Genomic DNA, 21,937 nt, shown 5'->3' with positions numbered 1-21,937 from the left:
AAGTTTTGCATCAAATTTCATATTTTTGGTGTCATTATGATCAGGAAAAGATTCTCTATCTTTTCATAAGAAAAAATTATTTTTTTTTTTTTAAACTTGGCCAACCCTGAGAACGAGTCTCGGAGAGGGCCTGTCGACCCTCAAAGGGTTAATCATTGATTGCGTAGGTCCACTCCCCAGGAACAAGGCGGGAAATCAGTACCTATTCACTATAATGGATTCTGCCACCCGTTACATCGAGGCCATCCCCACGAGGAAAATAAATGCTCATGCAATAGTCCGCGCTTTAAGAAGTTTTTCTCACAGGTAGGGGTGCCTCGTGAGATCCAATCCGATCAAGGATCAAACTTCACTTCAAAAATCTTCAAGGAGGCCATGTCATGGCTTGGTATAGATCTATCCTCGCTACGAGCTATTGGCCCCAGTTCCAAGGAGCACTGGAATGGTTTCATCAAACACTGAAGGTGATGATGCATTCCTACTGCGAACAATTCAGTAAAGACTGGGACGAGAGCATTCCTTTCCTTCTCCTGGCCGTAAGGGAAAGTGAACAGGAAAGTCTAGGGTATAGCCCTTTTAAGTTAATATATAGTTAAACGGTACATGGACCCGTGGCAGTATTGAAAGATGTATGGACCAGAAGACGTACTCCGTCAGTTCAGGTGTGCCCGGCTTTGATGCAGGAACACCTCATTTTTACGAGGAACCTAGCCGCAGAGAACTTGAAGAAAGCCCAGGCTAAAATGAAACTACAATATGAAGAGTGTATCAGTCTGTAGTGGAAGGAAGGCGGGGTAGGGGTCGGCCTAGAAAAGGTTGGAGGGAGGGGTTAAAGGTTTTGTGTGCGAGGGGCTTGGACTTCCAGCAGGAATGCGTGAGCGTGTTTGATAGGAGTGAATGGAGACAAATGGTTTTTAATACTTGACGTGCTGTTGGAGTGTGAGCAAAGTAACACTTATGAAGGGATTCAGGGAAACCGGCAGGCCGGATTTGAGTCCTGGAGATGGGAAGTACAGCGCTTGCACTCTGAAGAAGGGGTGTTAATGTTGCAGTTTAAAAACTGTAGTGTAAAGCACCCTTCTGGCAAGACAGTGGTGGAGTGAATGATGGTGAAAGTTTTTCTCTTTTGGGCCACCCTGCCTTGGTGGGAATCAGCCAGTGTGTTAATATAAAAAAAAATATGATGAATATGCAGCCTTTCGCTCTTTCAACATCGGAGAAAAGTATTGGCTCAAAAAATCATGCCCGGACATGCACTGAAACCAAGATATGAGGGACCTTTGGAAGTCATTAAAAAACTAAGTGAAGCGAATTACCTGGTTCGTACCCCGGGGAAAAAGAAATCAGACCATACATACCATGATAACCAATTGAAGAGATATTATGGAGGGTTAGCCCCGACTGCTGCCATTCTTCTAGAGTCCCAGCAAGAAGCTGAGGATTTGGAGGACTGCTCCAAAGGAATAGAAGTCCGTCTTAGAAACCCTCAAGTTCTATGATCCCTGGACGATTTTTTACAAGATCTGGCCTGTGGCCAAGCCAAAGCAGTGAAAAATGTGAATTTGAAGTACCCATCATTGTTTGGCGATATACATAAGCGTTGCACGTTGGGGACACACGACGTGGATGTCCAAGGAGCTGCGCCCATCAAGCAGTCCCCTTATCGCTTAAGCCCTATTAAACACCAAGCTTTAAAGGAGGAAATCAACTTTTTGCTGACCCATGGACTAATTGAACGAAGTAAAAGCCCATGGGCCTCGCCTTGTGTGTTAGTCCCAAAGTCAGATGGTACCTATCATATGTGTACGGATTATAGTAAGGTGAATTCCGTCACAGTTCCTGATGGTTACCCTTTGCCTAGGGTAGATGATTTAATCGATATGGTTGCCGGAGCCAAGTATGTGAGCCGGCTGGACTTACTGCACGGCTACTATCAAGTGCCCCTGACAGACTGTGCTCAGGACATATCAGCATTTACAGTGCATGGAGGCTTGTTCAACTACTTGGTTACCCCATTCGGGTTGTGCAATGCGGCATCCAAGTTCCAGCGACTCATGACCTTACTTGTAACCTTGAGGAGGTTGAAGCCTACCTCGACGACCTAGTAGTCTTTAGTGATGAGTGGAGTTCATATTTAGTCTGTCTGGAGGCTCTTTTTAAGAAATCAGATGCTTATAATTTTACCATCAACTTAGCCAAATGCAAATTTGGACAAGCAAGGATTAAGTATTTGGGGTTCAACATAGGTCAGGGGACGGTGGCACCATCAGTGCAAAAGTGAGCCACTGCAGACTTTCCTATACCAAGAGACAGAAAAGGAGTGCAGAGATTTTTGGGAATGGCTGGGTATTATAGAAGATTCTGCCCTAACTTTTCATACGTAGCTGCCCCCCTTTTCGCGCTAACTAGTTCTAAAATCAAATTCTCTTGGTCTGAGGAATGTAATGTGGCTTTCAATAGGTTAAAGCGGTTATTGAACTCTTCTCCAGTATTGAAAAGCCCTGATTTTAACTTTCCCTTCCTGTTACATATAGATGCCAGCAGTTATGCTGTTGGGTCAGTTCGAAATTTGGTCGAAAACTCATGGAATTATGCTACCGCGAAGTTAGCGGTCTCGGCGACATATGCGTATCAGCGATTTCGCCGACTTTGAGCCCTATTTTCAGCCAATTCCATTGTTCCAGTTGACCAAACTCATAGCTATTTCTTTAGAACTCCATTTTATCTATCAGCTGAGTACAAGAAACCTCCCATTTACTAATTTGGACTACCCAGTATGGTCAGAAATTGGCAATTTGGCCAATTTCACGCAAACTAAAAAAGATGCCAATTTCAAAATAGGGTCCAGAATAAACAAGGTAGACATTTGTGGCACTAAATTAACATATGCTCTGTTCATTAGTCACATCTCTAGGCCCCTCTTATATTATTATTGCTTTCTATTTTGATTTTTTATTCATACAAAAAAATACAAAATTTACTGTTATGCAGACTACTGCATTATTGTAAAAATGGTATAAATAATATCAGTGCACTAGTGAAAGAATATTAGACTCCCCAGTTGACGTGTATTGGACGTGTGGTGTGATTTGTTTACTCCTGAACACTGGTAAAAATCGAACATTTCCGCTACTTTGAGCTCAGTTTCAAGGTCGTTTTCATCGTCAAAGTAATGAAAATCATCTCTATTTCTGAAATATGTTTTCCATTTTATCACCTAAGACCATGAAATCGCAAATACAACGATAAATACTATACGAAAATACACCTCAAAGTCGGTGTTTTAATCCAAAAAAACGATCAAGAGTATTTTTTTCTCATTACGCAATGTGTGCTGCAGGATTTTTTTATGTGGTGCACACTGACCACACAGACCCATTCTCTCACATGTGGGCCTACCAGCTTTCTCCTGCTTGATTTAAAGCCGCTAGAATTATTGAGTATATATACGTCAGAAACATTGGCTCGTAAGACGTATTTATACGTCGAAAACAGTCAAAGGGTTAATACCATGAAGGCTAAGAATGCCAGAATACAGAGGTGGGCCCTTAGAATACAACCTTTTTCTATTAAAATCCTACACATAAAGGGCAAACATAATGTAATTGCGGATGCTTTGTCCTGCCCTTAAGACCGTCGCACCAGCATGCCCCTGTTCTAACTTAAGCCTAATGTTTCCTTTTTTGCCTACAGTTATGTGAATGAGTGGTACTGTTTACAGTTTAGTTATGGAGGATGAACTTGGAGACCAGTTGCTGTGTCCTTACATCTTGCTTGAGAGACAGCATTCGTGTCACCCAAGGCCAAGAGAGAAAACCCAATTCTGTTGAGGCGGATGTCTGTCGTCTAAACAATATCCTCCTTGAATACCCTCAGAACATATGAAGAAGACTGTCTGGGACGAATTGGTGGTGAAATGTATATCGGTCTTGCTATATTGGTATTTCAGTTCTTCTACTGTATCTAAAAGATTCAGGGTTATTTTTGTTCTATTGTCAGTGCGACATTTGGTCGTGTGAAGGGGGTGTTACACCCTTTTGTTAATTTTAAGTAGACCGTTTCTACTTGTTATTATCACAATGGTATACTTTTACATGTTATTTTTGCTATTTCACTTAATATTATATTCAGGAGTAATTCCATTAGTAGCTAAAATGGATTTACTTGACTTTATAATATTATCTGGTCGTATTACTTAGCTTTGTATATAGGTACAGTAGGTTGTTTAATTAGTCTCAACTGCTGGTGCGATCTGGCCAAGCACCAGTAGGTGTTTTGAACTGCTCAACACCTGCTCCGACCAAGTCAAAGTGGGCTGGTAAAGCCTCACTTTGTGCAGTTCATACTTTCCTCTGGACCAGGAAGGGTCTAGGGGAGTATCCACCTCTAAAACCACCATTCGCCTCCCTAGAAAATCCCAGGAATTTTCGGGAACTCATTGCTAAGACTTATCTCGGTTGGAGAAGGCGGTTAACCCTTTCAGGGTCCGTCCCGTAGATCTACGGCTTTACGTTCAGGGTCCAAACCGTAGATCTACGCCATGAGCTCAGCTCACTCTGATAAACTGTGAGTGGTACATTTGGGCCTAGATATGAGAGAATACATCTATGTGGTATGTGTGCACCACATAAAACAGATCCTGCAGCACACTGTGTATAATGAGAGAAAAAAACTTAAATCATGATTTTTCGATTAAAACAGCAACTTCGCAGTGTTTTTTCGTATGTTTTTTATAGTTGTATTTGTGATTTCTTGGTCTCATTTGATAGAATGGAAGACATATTACAGAAATAGAGATGATTTTGATTGGTTTTAGCACTGGAAATGGCTTGAAACTGAGCTCAAAGTAGCGGAAATGTTAAATTTTTGCCGATATTCAAGAGTAAACAAACGACCTCACACGTCTAATACACGTCAGCTGGTGGGTCTAATATACATTCACAAATATGGTGATGATATTTATACAATTATTACACTATTGCATAACATTAAATCTTCTATTTTTTGGTGTGAATAAAAATTCATTATGTGAATAAAAAATCAAAATGGAATTTATTTGTAAAGCCTCAAAACATAACTAATGAACAGAGGAAACGTTAGTTTAGTGCCATGAATGCCTACATTGTTTATTCTGGACCCTATTTTGAAATTGGAATATTTTGAACTTTGTGTTAAATTGGCCAAATTAACAATTTCCGATCACTTTATTTTGTAGTTGAAACAGTTGACCTGGCAATTTCTTGTGCTCAATCGATAGAATAGAAGTAATACTAGTGAAATAGCTAAGAATTTGGTTGATTGGAATAATGTAATTGGCCTAAAATGGGAGTCAAAGTCGGCAAAATCGCCGATTCGTAAATGTCGCTGACACATCAAAATTCGCGAGAGCATAATTTCGTCAATTTTCCATCAAATTTCGTACTTTTTGTTTTATTATCTTCACAAAAAGATTCTCTACGATTTCATAAGAAAAAATAACAAATTTTTTTTTTGAAAATTCTTGGACACTGGTGCGTGACTCCAGATTTGGGCCTTGGACCCTGAAAGGGTTAAGAAGCTCTTAGAGAAAGTGAAGCCAAGTGAGCAAGCCTCTGTAGTGTAAGAGGGCTTACTGTAAAGTGAACCCTATTATAAGAAATCTATTAATGTGTTCGAGTTTTTAGGCAACGCCTGTGCATGTACATATACTAATATTTCGTGACTCACTCAGAGCCATTTGTAAATACTTGACCTAGTATTGTGATGTTTTAATGAGAAATGGTAAAAGCATTCTACTCATAGTGCAAAATATGAGAAGGTGGATTTAAGTGATTATTATGATTATTAATAAATTAAATAGAAACTAAGAAAATTCCTTTTCCTCTACAAGTGAAGACCCCTAGACGTACTAAGTTTGTTAGTTTGTTACGAAAAGCACTATAACCCAGGGACCAACTGACTATGTTGGTAACAGTCACCGACAGTGAAAGGGTTAAAGTTAAAAAGAGAAACTCTTGTTTTTCTTTTTGGGCCACCCTGCCTCAATGGGATACGGCTGATTTGTTGAAAGATGATTTACAAAAGTTGAAAGTGTGGAAAATGTGAATACTGAAAATAACCATTCACCTACTTGTAATTACTACAGTGAACCATCACCTTATGCAACTATTATGTTCCAGAGAAACAGAGCTATGTGAAAATGCAATGAGTGAAGTAAACAACTTAAGGCTAAAAACTGAGCTACATTTCATGACACTGAAAAATAAGCTAAATTCTTTGTTTGTCAATATTAAAATGTGAAGTTTCTCATAATCTACATTGTAGATGTCCATTCTTCTTCACCTAGAAGTGTGGAGAAGGTTCTTGTTGTCCTTTTAGGCTTAGTAAAATTTAGTGAGGTTTATACAGTCACCATGGGGCCCCATGGCCTGGCTAGCAAAGCTTTCACTTCACACACTGAGGGCTTGGGTTTGATTCCCAGTGGGGTGAAAACAATTCGATGCGCTTCCTTACACCTGTTGTCCTGTTCATCTAGCATGTATGTACTGGGTGTTAGTTGACTAGTGTGGGTCACATCCTGTGGGACAAGACTGAGGACCCCAATGTAAATAAGACGGACAGTCCTTTGATGCACTGTGTGGCTAACCCTCCGAGGTTAAAAATCCAAACAAAATCTTTTCCTATCTTACAAGGTGTACACTAGGCCACAAAGGAGTGAATCTTGAGTGACAAGTTAAGAAGCAAGGCCAGAATCTGAGAATCAAATCCTGCAACCACAAATAAGTGAGTATAGTTCAGGTATGTTTAACAGGACGGGTCCTGGCCCAAGTTTTCTCCAAGTGGTGACCCAGCAACCTTGAGTACAGTGTGCAACTTAAAATGAGTTATCCAAGGTTAAATTTTCATGAAGTACTTTTTATGTGCCCATAACATTTGTAAAAAAAAAAAAGTGTGTATACAGTGGACCCCCGCATAGCGACCTTAATCCGTGCAAGAGGGCTGGTTGTTATGCGAAATGTTCGGTATGCGAATGAATTTTCCCCATAAGAAATAATGGAAATCAAATTAATCCGTGCAAGACACCCAAAAGTATGAAAAAAATTTTTTTACCACATGAAATATACATTTTCCTACACACAAAGAGAAGGATACATGCACAATAGTAGAGTAGTACATGCACAATATATATTGTGCATGTACTACTCTACTAAATGAAGAATAAATGACACTTACCTTTATTGAAGATGCAGCAATGACTGATGAGACACTGTGTCCTGGGAGTGCCTTTTCCTCCTGAGTACTGTAGGTCCTGTTTGGCATTTTCTTCCAGAACAGGCCTTATCACACTGTGTATGCCACTACGATTCTTAAATCTCTCAAACCAACCTTTGCTGGCTTTAAATTCACCAATATGAGCACTAGTTCCAGGCATTTTTCCCTGTTCACCTGGGTGTTAGTCGACTGGTGTGGGTTGCATCCTGGGAGACAAGATTAAGGACCCCAATGGAAATAAGTTAGACAGTCTTCGATGACACTGACTTTTTTGGGTTATCCTGGGTGGCAAATCCTCTGGGGTTAATTGTTTCTTGGTATTCTCAATAAGCCACACCAACAATGGTGCTACAGCAGCAGCAGCAGCTGACGGTGGTACAGCAGCAACAGACGATGCTACAGCAGCAACAGACGATGCTACAGCAGCAGCAGACGATGCTACAGCAGCAACAGACGATGCTACAGCAGCAACAGACGATGCTACAGCAGCAGCAGACGATGCTACAGCAGCAACAGACGATGCTACAGCAGCAGCAGATGATGCTACAGCAGCAGCAGACGATGCTACAGCAGCAGCAGACGGTACTACAGCAGCAGCAGCAGCTGACGGTGGTACAACAGCAGCAGCAGCTGACAGTGCAGCAGCAGCTGATGGTGGTACAGCAGCAGCAGCAGCTGTACCACCAATAGTAGCGATGGTTGATTGGGGTTTATTATACAACCTGGCCAGCTCGGAGACACGCACTCCACTTTCACACTTATCAATGATCTTTTTCTTCATCTCTATAGTAATTCTCACCCTTATTGCTGTAGGGTTGGCACTAGAAGCTTTCTTGGGGCCCATGGTCACTCATTTTCCAGAAAAAATCACCAAAAACACTGTAATAATACGAAATGTTCCGATTGTATGCTTGGATGTTACCGCGGAGGCTGGCTGGTAAACAATGCCACCGGCGGAACATGTGAGCGTGGCTCAGGCCACACATTGGACGCGTCTCGGACGAAGGGCGGTGAGCAGGTTTTTGGGCGGTATGCAAGGCAAAATTTTTGCGATAGAAGCGTCCGGTATGCGGATTGTACGGTATGCGATGCGTACGGTATGCGGGGGTCCACTGTATACTCAAAATCTAAATTAAAACTAATTAAATAAACTAACTGTAGTAAGGCTTGAGGGAAACATGTGTTTGATGCAGTTACTGTTTATTGATTCCATAGAAAATGGGCTGGTCATTCCTTCAGAGAAAATGAGCAAAGCTAATACAGGTCGGCCATCACAAATCCGGCATCATCATGACCTGTAGGGTGCTGGATTAGTGACTTTGCTGGATTACCCAATTTACGCGCCATTTTTGGCCCATTCCACTGTTCCAGTCTACCAAACTCATAGCCATTTTGCTGTTTAAATTCAGCAAGGTTTATACAAGCATTGCACTGAACCTTCATGTCAGTGCAACTCTTGCAAGAACATATCTTGCAAGGGTTCTTGTAAGATCTGTTCTTGTTTCTGGTTTGTTATACAAAATGGCTAGCTGATTTATTGTGTGTTAAAGCCCATTGACTACACGATGGTCTTCAAGGACCTACATAGAAATAAGTCACTTTGTCTAACTTTTTTTAGGTTATCCTAGGTCCTCCACAAAGGCTGTTATGTATGATAATCTATGTAACTGTATTTGTGTATACCTGAATAAACTTACTTATTTACTTCTATTCTGTTGACTGAGTACAAGAAACTGCCCATTCACCTGTTTCAACTACCCAATAAAGTGGTCAGAAACTGGCAATTTGGCCAATTTCACACAAATTTCTGAAGATGCCAATTTCAAAATAGGGTCCAGAAAAAACAATGCACTAAAATAACTTTCTCTGTTCATTAGTCATGTCTCCAGGCCCATCTTGCTTTCCATTTTGAATTTTTATTCACACAAAAAACTAGAAGATTTACTGTTATGTAGACTACTGCATTATTGTAATAATTGTATAAATAATGTCAACCCATTCGTGACTGTGTATCAGACCGGCCAGTTGGACACATATTGGACGGCGACGTCATTTGCTTACTCTTGAACACGACAAAAATTGAACATTTCCACTAGTTTGAGCTCAATTTCAAGGTACTTTTCATTGTGAAACCAATCAAAATCATATCTTTTTCTGTAATATATCTTCCATTCTATCAATGTGACCAAAAAATGAGAATACAACCATGAAAACCACATGAAAATACAAGTAGTATACCGCTAAGGGGCGGCTAATGGCTGAGAAGTGAACTCCGTTATTTGTCAGATTTTTTTCAACTGTGTACATTAAGAAGCATCTTTCCATCATACATTACCCAAGTTTCAATAAGATAGCGCCCAACAAACAACTGAGAGAAAAAAAATATTAACCAAAAATCATATATGGCAAGCCCAAGCCAGGTACAGGAAAAAAGTCAATGATTTTTTTTTGGTTATCCTAGGTTTACACACATGCTATGTATGATAATCTATGTAAAGAAAATAGCTTATTTGTTACATTTTTATTTTATGGTGCATTACGAGTGTATATCACAGTTAACCCTGTACTACACTCCATTTTCTCTCATATATGTCCCAAGACAGATAGGAGGATGGTACTTGTATCTCACAATCCACTTCACACCTCTGTCAAACCGCTCGGTATTATGCCAAGTATTATTCATTCTGGAATATTTACCATGTTTTTATGTTATTTATATTGTTTGTTATGTCATATTAGATCAACTGTGATAAGTAAATAAGCCGTAGAATTGATATTAGTGTAATAATAAAGCATATTCCCCTGCATCACAAGACTGAGCTCATGGCAACCAACAGTTGCTTCAAAACCACCTTATCTTTTATGGACAATGTACTGTGTATGTGCTTTACACAACGAGAAGCATTTCTTTTATCTGTTGGAACCATGGCTAGGGCTAAAAGCAAGCAGGTTATAACAAAAAATGGAGAAAAAGAAATTGGAATGACTTATGCAGCAAGTAGCGCCACCAACCAGTACCAGTAAGTTGGTGCGGCGACCCTGGAAATTTGAAATTATGCTAACCGAAATTAGTGCCGAATAACTGATGGAATCGGATGACCGATTGACGGCTTTGTGATGGCCAACCTGTACAACTCCAGGAACTACCTAAGTTTACCAGGCAGTTTTCTTTTGTTTGAGTGTGTGTATTATTCTTGTGTGTTATCCCTCCATTATAAACCTATGGAGCTGTTCCCATGTGTATGGTAATTAGCTACTCCTGCTGGATAATTAACCCTTAAACGGTCCAAATGTATATATACGTTCATGCGTGTAGCGCCCCAAACGTATATATACGTTTTCTTTGTCATTCATTCAACATTGCCATAATAAGCCTGAGTCCCCTAGACATGAGAGAATGGGTGTGCGCACTCACTGTGTGCCATATTAAAATAATTGGGGATGCCTGGGTACCATATGCTCTTTTTTCCTTTTAAAAGAAAAGATTTTTTTCCCTCAAAAAATTTGGGGCGCTACGCGAGTGAACGTATATATACGTTTGGACCGTTTAAGGGTTAAGGGAAAGATAATACTGAATTGTAAAGGAGGTATCCCAACTGGTATTTTGTATCAAGGATACAACTATATATGAGAAAATATGGTAAAGGTATAATGGCAGTGTATTTAATTAATTTATAAAAGTGGTATGATATATCGAACCAAGTAGGTGATATACTGTGGGACAGAAGTAGAGGCTTCTAACTGGTAATATGTATTATCTGTTTACAGTCAGGTTTCTTCTGAAATGGTGAATCTTCTCCTGAAAGTAATTACACCAAAAATAAAAAATTTGATCAAAAACTCACAAAATTACACAGGCAAAGTTAGAGGTCTGGGTGCATTTTACACATTAGCAATTTTGCTGATTTTGAGCCCTATTTTAAGCCAATTCCACTGATTAATGTGACTGAATTCTTAGCTATGTCACTAGTGTGCCTTCCATTCTAGCAAGTTAGTAATAACTAAAGCATTTCCTCTGTGCAATAATCATGTCCCCGTGTCTTTCCTATAACACATTTGCCTTCCATTTTGAATTCATCATCACACAACAAAACGAAGATTTACACTAGTACTAATATTAAATAAAACCAGGAATGATTTGTCATGGTTCACAAAGTCCCAATAATTGAATGTGACCTAGCAAAAATCCACCCGAAGGTGAAGTGAAAGCCTCGACTATCCTCAGGATTATCAGCAAAAATCAAATATTTCCATTACTTTAGAGGATGATTTCAAGCTACTTCTGGTCCTGGAACCAACTAAAATCATCTTTATTCCATCCTATCAAGTGATATGACGAAACAGCCAATGAAGCCATAAAGATCCTAGAAAACATCTCAAGGTTGCTATTTTTAACCAAACACAAATGCAGGTTTTTGCTTTTCCCATCATGCACCATGTGAGGCAAGATTTTTTTTATACTGAGCACTCTCACTGTGCAGACCCATTCCCTCATATCTAGGCCAAAATTTACCACTCACAGCTTATCTGAGTGAGCTGAGCTCATGACATAGTTGCATGTGACGGACAATCAAAACGGTTGAGAGTACAGGATTGACTAGCCAATGTATTTCTAAATCCCTGTATTCTTATAGGACAGCATTAAAAAAGCAAGTTCTCACCTTGTGATAAGAGAGAAAGCATGTGGGTATGTTCCCACATACATTAACGCAAATGCTCTCACACCGGGTATTGTGTATATTGCTATGTTCCTCCCTGGTTCTTTTGTCCTCTATTATCTTTCGGTTCAATTTCATCAGCCTCTCCTCGTAGTTCACGCCTATTACATCAGGACTTACTGCATATTTCTGCACTCTTTCCAGTTTTGTAACATGTTTTTTTAAAGTGCAGATTCCATATTGGTGCTGTATACTCAAGATGGGCATGACATATGTTATATAACAAACCAGGAGAAACTCGGCTGTAATTCTGAAGACCACTTTCCAATTTGCCAGGTAAGCATGGGCTACAGAGGATATTCAGATGGTGTGAGCCACTAGCGATATATTAGAAACTATGCTTACTCCCAGATCCTTCTTTGAACGAGGTCTGCAGCCTCTGTCCTAAGTATACTCCATATCTAGTCTGCTGGCCCCTTCCCCAAACTTCATAACCTTGCATTTTTTGAAGATTAATTCAAGCTGCCACTTATCTGACCAAACCTGCAGTTTGTCTAGATCAGGGGTGGGCAACCTTTTTAAGTGTGCATGCCAAAGTCGGCCATATCTTTCATACAAAATCTCTTGAAATATATGGGGACTATTTCCCCACTTTTCTTGGATTGGATACGTGATAAATGTTGCAATATTTTTTGTATTGCAAGACGAGACCAGAGGTTAGCTTGCCAGAAAGAAGCTATTGGCGTGCCAGGTTTGGCATGCGTGCTAAGGGCTGCCCAACCCTGATCTAGATCTTATTGTAGCTTTTTTCTGTCCTCATCAGTTTGTATTCTCCTCATTAGTTTGACATCAGCAAATAGAGTTACATCTGACTATTCCATTTGATATGTTTTCACATAAACCAGAAAGAGCACATGTCCTAATACTGATCATGGTGGTATCTAGCTTGTTACTCTTCCTGGACAATCACTCTTTGCTTCCTTCCACTATGGAACTATCCGACCCACTGAAGTATGTTCCCAGTTACCCATGTCTGCTATTCAAGTATTTGCCCTAGTCTCATGTGGGGTACAGTATCAAATCTCTACCTACCCGAGCTCGGAGTGTGTTGCCTTCTGTTAAAATTATCAAAATTTTTAAACTGCCCAGTGGTTTTATGCTGTCTCTGGTAGTGACTAATAAAACTATAAACTAAAACTATACAAGTTTTAGCATTTTATAAGATAGTATACAGAGTAAGACAGAAAAATATAAAGTGCCAGATGTAGACAATAGTAATAAAATCAGAGTACCAAGAAAGAATGTAATCAGAATATGAAAAAAAGTGGAAGAGTATATGCAACAGTTGGGTATCTGTATTGACAAAATTTTTCAGATGGACAGCATTCTTCTTCAAATATAGTGGTGAAAAACATAGTGGAGACTGTAGAAGACATGGAGAAGTAATTTTGAGTTGTTCAGTCCCTTAGTCTCAACAGATGGCATTCAATCCCTTAGTCTTGATTGAAGATGGTCAGTCTATTAGCCTCAGGCTAAACATGTCGCCTCTGTATTTGACCGAAGACGACTCGTGTGCAGGTGAAACATCCTGGCAATAAAAATCAACAAAGTGTTGTGCATGCATCTAATTCATCACAGGATGCAATACAATGTACTTGTTCGAGGGATGCAAGCAGCAATAATCATAATGGTTTGGAGGTCATTAGGGTAGCAGAGGAAAGGAGGGATGGAGTCATCCTAGGAAAGGTTGGAGGAAGGGGGTAAAGGAAATTTTTGGTCATCCATCAGGCATGTGTGAGCATGTTTGATAGGAGTGGAGGCAAGTGGATTTTATTACATAACATGCTGTTAAAGTGTGAGCAAGGCAACATTTATGAAGGCATTCAGTGAAACCAGAGAATCTAAACTGTAGCATTAGTGTAAGTAAGTAAGTTTATTCAGGTATACACAAATACAGTTACATAGAATTATCATACATAGCAGCATGTGTGTAGAGAACCTGGGATAACCCAAAAAAGTCAGACAGAGTGACTTATTTCCATTGGGGTCCTTTTACCTTATTATTATAATATAAAGGTTATAATATTTTCTTATTATTCTACAATGAAGATAACATCTTATTATCATACTAAAAAGACTATCTACTACACCAAGGTCATTAAGACTATCTACAATACGAGGGTCATTACTAGGAATAAGGTAAAATTTACACGTATGTTAGCTAAAAAATAGAAAATCATTCCCCTCCCTTTCTGTAGCTACATTCATCAGACACCTTTTGGCACTCTTCTTGAACTGGTTCATGCTATGACTGGCTTTGACATGTGCGGACAGTCTGTTCCATTCCTCTGCCAAGATAGTGAAGAAGTGGAGAAAATACTTCCTGTTGTTTGGGAGTCACCCTACCTCAGGGACAAACAGCCAGTGTCTTAACAAAAACAGAAAAAGGCTTATCTTGAGGTGGGTAAAACAAAATGAGGAAAATTCATGATTGTGATAATAAACAGACTTGAGCTTTAGGGCTCACAAGCTAGTAATAAAACTTACCTCAGCTAATTCTTGATTGAGTTCTGAGTTTAATCTTGTTAATATCGTATTTTTCTCTGTTGTTGTCCTAATCGATGCTTGAATTTCCCTCTTGTCCTTTGGTCTATTAAAAAAAAAAAAAAAGGCAAACATTTATTAATAAAAACCTGCAAGTCATAACATATTCAATATATATTCTCCTTACAAAAAAAAAAAAAAATAATGTGGTTCTACAAGGTAAATATTTAAAGGAAAAGGCTTTACTGGGCATGTAAAAAAAAAAAAAGTTATAAGAACTACAGTGGACCCCCGGTTAACGATATTTTTTCACTCCATAAGTATGTTCAGGTGCCAGTACTGACCGAATTTATTCCCATAAGGAATACTGTGAAGTAGATTAGTCTATTTCAGACCCCCAAACATACACGTACAAACGCACTTACATAAATACAATTACATAATTGGTCGCATTCGGAGGTAATCGTTATGCGGGGGTCCACTGTATAGTAATTACTTTTTAACCTTTTCATGGTCCAGACCCCCAATCTGAAACTTGTCCACAGGGTCCAAGAATTTTCAAAAAAATTTTTGTTATTTTTTCTTATGAAATGGCAGTCTTTTTTTCTGAAGATAATAAAACAGAGAAATTTGATGGAAAACTGACAAAATTACACTCGTGAATTTTGCTGTGTCATGATATTTACGCATCGGTGATTTTGCCCACCTTGACTCCCATTTTAGGCCAATTACATTATTCCAGTTGACCAGATTCTTAGCTATTTTAATAATAATATTATCTTTATTGTAGAAGTAGGTTGGCAGACAGCACCACCCAGAGAGGTACTACCATCCTACCAAGTGAGTGTGAAACGAAAGCCTGTAATTGTTTTACATGATGGTAGGATTGCTGGTGTCTTTTGTCCGTCTTGTAAACATACAAGATTACAGGTACGTCTTGCTACTTCTACTTACACTTAGGTCACACTACACATGCATTTACAGTAAGGCCCCGCTTTACGGCGTTTCACCTTATGGCGTCCCGCTAATACGGCAATGTCAAATTATGACCAAAATTTGCTATACAGCAAGCGGTCTTTCAAATACGGTGCCCCTCACCCGGTTTGTTTACATTTTCCGTGACCACATCAATTATGTCAGGAAACTTTCCAAAATTTTAAGTGTTTTAAAGTTACTGCATATTTTATAAGTACTCTGATAATTATACTTATGTGAACCTGTACATAAATATACTTATGCACTGTGCTGGTGTGCAGGTACACATTAAAATCGCTAAGTCTCTCTCTACTCATGATGCCAATACAGTGGACCCTCGCATAACGCTATTAATCCGTTCCTGAGAGCTCAACGTTAGGCGAAATTATCGTTAGGCGAATTAATTTTCCCCATAAGAAATAATGGAAATCAAATTAATCCGTGCAAGACACCCAAAATTATGAAAAAAACAAATTTTTTTACCACATGAAATATTAATTTTAATATACACAAACTGAAGAAGACATGCACAGTTACATGGCACTTACCTTTATTGAAGATCTGGTGGTGATTGATGGGATGGGAGGAGGGGCGAGTGTTGATGGTCTTAGTGTTTAAAAGGGGAATCCCCTTCCATTAGGACTTGAGGTGTCAAGTCCTTTTCCGGGGTTACTTCCCTTCTTCTTTTAATGCCACTAGGACCAGCTTCAGAGTCACTGGACTTCTATCGCACAACATATCTGTCCAAAGAGGTCTGTACCTCTCGTTCCTTTATGACTTTCCTAATGTGGTTCACAACACTGTCAGTGTACAGGTTGCCAAAACAGCTTGCAATAACTGTCTGAGGGTGATTTTCATCCATAAAGGTTTGCACTTCAAGCCACTTTGCACAGATTTCCTTAATCTTTGAAGTAGGCAACTTCTTCAATTTCTCTCTCCCCTCCTCCGAAGCAGTTTCCTCAGGTGTGGCCTCTTGCTGTTGAAGATGATCTAGCAGTTCATCAGTGGTGAGTTCTTCATTGTTCTCCTCCACCAACTCTTCCACATCCTCCCCACTAACCTCCAACCCCAAGGGCATCTCCAATGCCACAATTGATTCCTCAACTGGCATATGCCTCTCAGGGTTAGCCTCAAATCCTTCAAAATCCCTTTGGTCTACACATTCTGGCCACAGTTTCTTCCAAGCAGAGTTCAAGGTCCTCTTAGTCACTTCCTCCCAAGCCATACCTATAAGGTTTACACAATTGAGGATATTAAAGTTATCTCTCCAAAACTCTTTAGTCAATTGAGTTTCTGAGGTCACTACAAAGCACCTTTCAAACAGAGCTTTTGTGTACAGTTTTTTGAAGTTGGAAATGACCTGCTGGTCCATGGGCTGCAGGAGAGGAGTGGTATTAGGAGGCAAAAACTTGACCTTAATGAAGCTCATGTCCCCACAAAGTCGCTCTCCCAAGTCTGTAGGATGACCAGGGGCATTGTCTAACACCAGGAGGCACTTAAGATCTAATTTCTTTTCAATTAGTTAATTTTTCACATTGGGGGCAAATGCTTGGTGTAACGAGTCATAGAAAAAGTCCTTAGTGACCCATGCCTTACTGTTTGCCCTCCACAGCACACACAAATTAGCCTTGAGGATATTCTTTTGCCTGAACGCTTTGGGAGTTTCAGGGTGATACACTAATAAAGGCTTCCCTTTGGAATCACCACTAGCATTGGCACACATTAACAGAGTAAGCCTGTCTTTCATAGGCTTATGTCCTGGGAGTGCCTTTTCCTCCTGAGTAATGTAGGTCCTGCTTGGCATTTTCTTCCAAAACAGGCCTGTTTCGTTACAATTAAACACTTATTCAGGTTTCAGTCCTTCACTGTCTATGTACTCCTTGAATTCATGCACATATTTTTCAGCTGCTTTGTGGTCCGAACTGGCAGCCTCACCATGCCTTATCACACTGTGTGTGCCACTACGCTTCTTAAATCTCTCAAACCAACCTTTGCTGGCCTTAAACTCACTCACATCATCACTAGTTGCAGGCATTTTTCTAATTAAATCCTCATGCAACTTCCTAGCCTTTTCACTTATGATCACTTGAGAGATGCTATCTCCTGCTATCTGTTTTTCATTTATCCACACCAATAACAGACTCTCAACATCATCTATCACTTGCGATCTCTGTTTCGAAAACGAAGTTGCACCTCTGGCAAGAACAGCTTCCTTGATTGCCGTTTTCTTGGCCACAATAGTAGCGATGGTTGATTGGGGTTTACTATACAACCTGGCCAGCTTGGAGACACGCACTCCACTTTCATACTTAGCAATAATCTCTTTCTTCATCTCCATAGTAATTCTCACCCTTATTCCTGTAGGGTTGGCACTAGAAGCTTTCTTGGGGCCCATGGTCGCTTATTTTGCAGGTGAAATCACTAAAAACGCTGTAATAATACGAAATGTTCCGATTGTATGCTTGGATGTTACCGCGGAGGCTGGCTTGTAAACAATGCCACCGGCGGAACAAGTGAGGCTGGCTCAGGCCGCACATAGAAGCGTCTCGGACGAATCGCATTGAGAGAGTTTTTTAGCGCTAGGCGAGGCAAAATTTTAGCGATAAAATGTATCGCTAGGCGGATTTAACGTTATGTGATGCCAATGTTAGGCGGGGGTCCACTGTACTATGTAATAATAATCACTCTTGGGCACACTAAATGTCTTATTTTACATCAATATAGGCATTTTCATTAATCCATCTATGATATTTTTCTCAAAATTATATATGAAACCCATTACATAGCATATAAACATGATACATACACTCACAGAATAAAAATTGATGTAAATATGAGACTTGTTTACAAAGCAGCTGTGTAGATAGTGTCGGAAGAATTACGTTTTCTCCAGTCAAACTGGGGGATAACTGTAGAAAAATATTCTTTTCGTATGCCTTTACTCTCTATATAGCAATTCATGACCCTTGTGGGTTTAGTGCTTTTTATAATAAAAAATATTATTATTAATAATAATAATAATAATAATAATAATATTATTATTATTATTATTATCTTCATTCACTCTAAAAATGGTGTGTTGCTGTTTGTTTATTCTGAACTAACTTGTACAACTTGTACACAATGTAAGAGTATTTGTATTGTGAGGTAATTATTATTAAAATAAAAAAATATTGAGGTAAATGTTTTACAAACTCTTACAAATGGACGTGAATGAACTAAAAGTAGACACATATTAATACGCATTTATTTCGCCTGACCAAGTGATCGTCCACTACCTGTTCAGTTTGTGTTCTTACATTGTCTCAACTATGTATCTCATTCTCTCTCTTGTTTACTCTTTCGTTAACTAGTTGGCTCTCATTGACGACGGTGTCTAAGGTTAGTTGTAATAAAAAGAGAAGTCGTAAGCCTCTTGCTTTAAGTGCCAAGTTAGAGGATGATGGTGTGCCATTATGATTTTATTCAATAAACACCCTGCCACTCACCTCTCACACATTAATATTAATATTTTAAGGTAAGTAATAAGTGTACTCTGTGTGTATCATACCTTTTATTGTGTTTTTAATGCCTATTTATATTGCTAACTTAATATAAGTTAGTGTAAATTTGTTGTCTGGCATTTATTGCATATTTTATGTGTGCTCTGATAATAATACTTGTGGAGCTGTGTGGTAGCCGGGTGGAGGGACAACATTACGTTTTCTCTGCTCAGCCATCAAAGAAAACGTTTATGAATCTGCGTTTGGCCCAGCCACTCCCTCACTCCGCTTTTGTTTACAATTTTCGGCATGATTTATTCATTACTTCTACCTTCGTTTATGATGGCATCTAAAGGTAGTTGTTAGAAATGATTAAATTCAGTGAACAAGGCATGTCGATGTTAATATGGCTCTGGGCCACAGTGTAGGTAGCCGGTAGGTGTAGCCCAGGCGGGCTACACCTACCAGCTACCTACACTGACTTCCTACAAATAAATACCACTCGCCTCTCTTCCTATATTAAGACTACACATATTTTAAGGTAAATAATGAGTGTATTGTATGTGTATTTTACCTCTCTGGGACGTTTTAAATATCGTATATTAAGTATGAGAAGGGGAGCCAGGGCTACCTACACCTGGGCTACCTGCACCTGACTTCCTACAAATAAGTACTCCTCACCTCTCACTATACATTAAGATTACAAATACTTTAAGATAAGTAATGAATTTACTGTGAATGTATTTTACTTTGTGTGTTTTTAATGCCTAGTTCTATTACTAACTTAATATAATTTAGTGTAAACTTGTTGTCTGGCATTTATATGCATTTATAAATGGAAAAAAATGGCGTTCTGCCTTCCAGCGATGTCTGCTTTCTGGCGACAGCCTGGAACTTAACCCGCCATATAAGTGGGGCCCTACTGTACATGTTTATTTATACACACTCATCTGAGTTGTCTTTGATTTTATCTTAATAGTTCTTGGTCTTATTACTCTTCCTTTTATATCCATGGGAAAGTGGAATAAGAATCTTTCTTCCGTAAGCCATGCGTGTTGTAAAAGTCAACTAAAATGCCGGGAACAATGGGCTAGTAACCCCTTTTCCTGTAATAATTACTAAAAAGAATAAGAAGAAAATTGTCAAAGTGAGAAGTCAGAAAGTGTGTGGATGTTGTGCAAATGATAAGAAAGAGATGATTGTGGATGTTATGAATGAGAAGAAGCTGGATGTCCTGGCTTTAAGTGAAACAAAGCTGAAGGGGGTGGGAGAGTTTCAGTGGAGAGGAATAAATGGGATTAGGTCAGGGGTTTCAAGTAGAGTTAGAGCTAAAGAAGGAGTAGCAATAATGTTGAAGGATAAGATATGGCAGGAAAAGAGGAAATACAAATGTATTAATTCAAGGATTATGTGAAGTAAAATAAAGGTTGGATGTGAAAAGTGGGTTATAGTAAGCGTATATGCACCTGGAGAAGAGAGAAGTGTCGAGGAGAGAGATTTTGGGAAATGTTGAGCAAATGCGTGGGGAGTTTTGAACCAAGTGTGAGAGTAATGGTGGTTGGGGATTTTAATGCTAAAGTGGGCAAAAATGTTGTGGAGGGAGTAGTAGGTAAATTTGGGGTGCCAGGGGTAAATGAAAATGGGGAGCCTTTAATTGAGCTATGTGTAGAAAGAGGTTTGGTAATAAGTAATACATATTTTATGAAGAGGATAAATAAATATACAAGGTATGATATAGCATGTAATGAAAGTAGATTGTTAGATTATGTATTGGTGGATAAAAGGTTGATGGGTAGGCTCCAGGATGTACACGTTTATAGAGGGGCAACTGATATATCGGATCATTATTTAGTTGTAGCTATAGTTAGAGTAAGAGGTAGATGGGAAAGTGGGAAAATGGCAACAACAAGCAAGAGGGAGGTAAAAGTGTATAAACTAAGGGAGGAGGAAGTTCGGGCGAGATATAAGCAACTATTGGGAGAAAGGTGGGCTGGTGCAAGTCTGAGTAGTGGGAGGGTTGGAATAGTTTCAAAAATGCAGTATTAGAATGTGGGGCAGAAGTCTGTGGTTATAGGAGGGTGGGTGCAGGAGGAAAGAGGAATGATTGGTGGAATGATGAAGTAAAGGGTGTGATAAACGAGAAAAAGTTAGCTAATGAGAGGGTTTTACAAAGCAGAAGCGTTATATGAAAAGTAGAGTATATGGAGAGTAAAAGAAAGGTAGAGAGAGTAGTGAGAGTGCAAAAGGAGAGCAGATGATACAGTGGGAGAGGCACTGTCAAGAAATTTTTATGAAAATGATAAAAAATTTTGGAGCGAGTTAAACAAGTTAAGAAAGCCTAGAGAACGAATGGATTTCTCAGTTAAAAACAGAGTAGGGGAGTTAGTAGATGGGGAGATGGAGGTTTTGGGTAGATGGCGAGAATATTTTGAGGAACTTTTAAATGTCGACGAAGAAAGGGAAGCGGTAATTTCATGCACTGGCTAGGGGGAGTTGCGTGAGGCATTACGTGCAGGGCCGGATTACCGCATAGGCAAACTAGGCATTTGCCTAGGGCCCCGCGCATTTGGGGGCCCCACGGTCCAAGGGGTTCAGGGGCTCATCCAAGACTGCGCACATGGTGCAAGTGCAAAGGGGTCCCTACCTAAAAAGTTCAAGTGTTTGGAGAGTAAAATTGATTTTTAAAAATTAATCAAAACAAAAATAATGAAATAAAATAAAATAAAAATAAATAAACCTAACCATAGATGGCAACACTCAACACGCCTTTGTTTACATCAGAACAGCTGTGTTTTCCCGCTAATGGGTGATGAATGGAAGTTTCCTCTCCAATTTTCTGAAGTAATTACACGTTATCTAGACTTATACTGTTGCAACAACACCTTTCAGCAGATGTTCAGGACACATTTGTTGAAGAAATAGTTCATTTTTCTGGGTATATGAATCAGATTAAAGCTCCACCTGAAAAATGTGCACCCTCAGCTGCTTTGAAACATTTAAGAAATGCAGGTATCTCAGAAACCTTCC

At 39.4% G+C, this 21,937-nt stretch overlaps 1 long non-coding RNA gene across 1 annotated transcript in view; it reads right to left on the bottom strand.

Annotated features, from left to right (window-relative positions):
• Positions 1-21,937, bottom strand: part of LOC138853026 (uncharacterized) — a 95,155-nt gene that overhangs the window by 53,678 nt on the left and 19,540 nt on the right. Inside the window, exon 3 of the long non-coding RNA XR_011392266.1 lies at positions 14,457-14,559. This is a non-coding gene — a long non-coding RNA (uncharacterized lncRNA). The remainder of the gene's footprint in view (positions 1-14,456; positions 14,560-21,937) is intronic.

This window comes from Cherax quadricarinatus, chromosome 2 (assembly GCF_038502225.1).
Source record: "Cherax quadricarinatus isolate ZL_2023a chromosome 2, ASM3850222v1, whole genome shotgun sequence".
Taxonomy (NCBI): domain Eukaryota; kingdom Metazoa; phylum Arthropoda; class Malacostraca; order Decapoda; family Parastacidae; genus Cherax; species Cherax quadricarinatus.
Note: the sequence above shows the minus strand (reverse complement) of the source record. Positions and strands in the feature narration are given on the sequence as shown.